Here is a 3,557-nt window from a genome sequence, read left to right on the forward strand (position 1 = left end):
AAAATGAAAGCCAGGCAAAAAACTCAGCCACTGAGCAATCGAAAGCAAGGGGGAGTGGCTCTCTCTCTGGACAAAGAGGGAGTAATGCACACACTGTGCATTCAGATGTTGGCACAAAACACATTAGGCTGTTAACTGCATTTGTGAGTGGTTTCTAATAAAGCTACAGGGAATTTACAACAATCTGTCAGAATCACGTAAAATGTATTCGTGCTCGTCTTAAAATGACACCAGTTCTAACACAGAGCTCAGCTCAGTGTATATAGTTCAATTCATTTGAATGATATTCTCTCCCACTACCTGTGCACGGAGTCTGTTTTGATCTTATTCTAACCACGTTTCATTAGAAGCAATGTCACTAAGTGCCGGACCACCCACCCAACAAGTACAAGAAAGAGTAACTTGAACCTGAGTATGGAGGGTTATCCACCCTCCTTGATTTCCTATATCATGAGTACCTTAAATGCTCTAGCCATTTAATGCTATAGACTGTAGTTTGGCAATGATTGTAGACTTTTATACATTCTCCCAAGCTCGAGACTGCCTTCGGTTAGCTGGAACTGGATTATGTGTTTTACGAGTTTTGCCTTTGACTTGATTACATCTTACCTTTGAATACTTTTGACAATTTACTTCATACATTGCATTTCCTTTTTGAAACGTTGAATTGTAGTACAGTACTGCATTGATCTTGCTATAACCTAACTACCATTAACTTTTATCTTGTGCTTATAATTGTCTTGTGACCCTCAGAAATAATTGCATATTGGAGCGAGTTATGAGTTAAGGCTGATAATCGATTGTTAGGCATATTAGCTGTGCCTGTACTCGTGCAATTCCGTGAGTGTTTGACCATCTGCGCTCATGGACCCCTTTTACAGGAAATTCCGTCTGGGCCTTTTTGCAAGTTCTCAAATTTCACCTTCCAGAGGCAACAGCCCCAGCCAACCTTCACATGGAATGCTGCTGACAATTTGAACAATTGTATTACACTTAAATATATATTTACGCGATCAAACCCAAAAAAGCTGGATTATGGATGATATTGGTCGCGAAAGCCTACGTGTTAAACTGTATTATGCTTCTTTACCCAGCGGAGCCACAATGAGTCTAAACTACTTTTCAGGAAGGCCCTGCTAAGTTTTAATTGTAATTTAAATTCGGGATAAATCCCTCAAGTTGATACATCCCCGTACCACGACGAGCGGACTCACACCATCATGCGTCCGTTCCACACTTGCAGAAACCACACGACAAGGTTTATTGATCACTGACTATTTATTCCCGGTGTGTCTGCGAGATACTATTACCCGAGTCAGTCCGAGTCAGCAGGGCAGGTCTAACCTATCTCCCGATGGTCTAAACCCGATCTACCTCGTCCCCTTGGAATTAGACTCCCTAGGCTTTTACGCTTAAATCCCCACTCTCTCTTTCGTGCTCACGTTTCGCCTCGGGTGCGCGGGCCATCGCGGGGGAACGAGGCTGCCCGAGGTTCTTGCGGGGAGCGGGGCCTGGCTTCGCTGCGGCTCGTCACACGGACGACCCAGTGGCCGACAAGCTGACTGATCCGATCGCTGACTTGAGGAGAGCGCGAACTCCTATCCCTACCTTCTCTTGCCTCTTATTATTCTCTACAACAAAGATAATTCGGCGCTGATCCACTGGCCTTCCCGGCCAATCAGGTGGCTCGGATTTCCCGCCACTCTCCCCGGACCGGTGCTCTCTCAGATGTCCGCACTTCACCTTCTACATCAAACAGGACGACCTCGGGGCTGCTGCGTTGGTGCACAAGCACATTTGTCCTACCAATCAGAGGGCCGCCCTGTTTTCCCGCCGTTTGTGGCTCCGCCCCCCTACCTGCCTGCTGACCCGTGTGTGTTGTGGGTGTTTTCTACCCGCGGTGGCTGAGCAGCCCCGTCGTGACCACGTGATTACCACCCAAGTCACGGCGCCGCGGTGCGAGTTAGCCTCGGGGGAGGTCGCCCAATGCCCTGGTCGCAGGAAACCGTGAAGTTTGGTCCCATGAGAGGGCTTCTGGGTGAAAACCTGTCGGCAAGGTGACTTCCCCTCGGGGCTCTATGTGGGGGTGTGTGTGTGTGTTCATGTGGGGGCTCTATGTGGGTGTGTGTGTTCATGTGGGGGGTGGTGAGGGGAGAGCAGCGTCGGCCCCGTCGCTCGGAGGTGGCGGCTTCGCGGCCACGGCGTTGGCAGAACGGCTTCGCTGCTGCGGCATCACACTCTCCCATGATGGCGTTGCTGGCACGGCTCCGACAGAGCGGCTTCGCTGTTGTGGCACCACAACTTCGTGCCCCTAGTGGTCATAGTTAATTTAAACAAGTTATTTCCCGCCAAAATACGATTGTCCATTTTACAGTCCCCTATTTACCCACTTATGTACTATAAAGATACCAAAATATTATTAACAGTATTAACCAATGTTAACATCCTTCACCATGTTAATTCTCATAACAATAACTCAACATGCGCACCTTCGTGAACTAGATAAACTTGATACACTCTTTAATATGAACGATTGTAATCAGATAGAGTACCATAAATCATTCTACAACAAACATTAAAGCAACATGTATTGTATTGTTATTGACTTGTCAATTATGAACACCATGTACGTTATTTTGAAAATATAATTGAAGCTGCAAAATTGGAAGCCAAAAGGGAACACAAGCTCAGGAAGTTAGCTGAGGGAAAGAGTCCATGGATGAGTAGACGCGCATGGAAGATTCGTCGAGATGTCATCAATCAAACTGTGGATACTCAGTTGAGTCGAACAGGACAACCCCGACAAAACAAGCTGGGGTTGAAACTTCTGGGATTTCCTGAAAGGTGCCTCAACAGTAGGAGCACCCACTTCCAGATACTCAGAAGTGGATGGCTGAGGTGTCGGAGCTGAAGAAAATGTTCTGCGCAGTGATAAGAGGCAAAGATAGGCCAATAGGGAGACAGTTTGGAACCACAGGTGTGGAGAACACTGAAGGGTTGTAGGGGATGTCAGGAGGCCAGGACAGGGGAGGTATGCAACAACTGCTACAAGTGCGGGCAGGCAGGGCACCTGTCCAGGGGCTGCCAAGTGGAATAACCACCGTCTGGACCCGCAGTAGCCTTCCACCAAGTGTCCCACCAACAGGGGTACCAACCACCATGGGAAAGAGTGATCGACAAAACCGGAAGGGGCCTGCAATGACCCTGGCCATCCACAGACAGCCATGGAAGTGAGCCAGAGACTCCCGAAACAGGCTGTGATATGGACTACAATAGTCATCTACCTTCCACCAGGATGCCAGTCGAGGCTACTAAACTTGATTGAACAGCAGCGTCTCATTCGACGCCTCCTGAATGGAATAGTACAGGGTTTGTGTGACACCAGAGCCAAAACTAGTGTAATAAATGAACAGTGGAGGAGGCAATACATCCCCGATACCACGACTGAAAGAGCTGCTGGGACCTGGGACCTTGGCAGGTTTCACAGCGAACCAAAAAGTGATTCCCTTCAGTGATATTCCAGCTGTGTTGTAACGAGGACACAGGATAATTTTGGT

This window comes from Petromyzon marinus, chromosome 7 (assembly GCF_048934315.1).
Source record: "Petromyzon marinus isolate PM22_M1 ecotype Great Lakes invasive population chromosome 7, UKy_Petmar_22M1.pri1.0, whole genome shotgun sequence".
In the NCBI taxonomy this organism is placed as follows: Eukaryota; Metazoa; Chordata; class Hyperoartia; order Petromyzontiformes; family Petromyzontidae; genus Petromyzon; species Petromyzon marinus.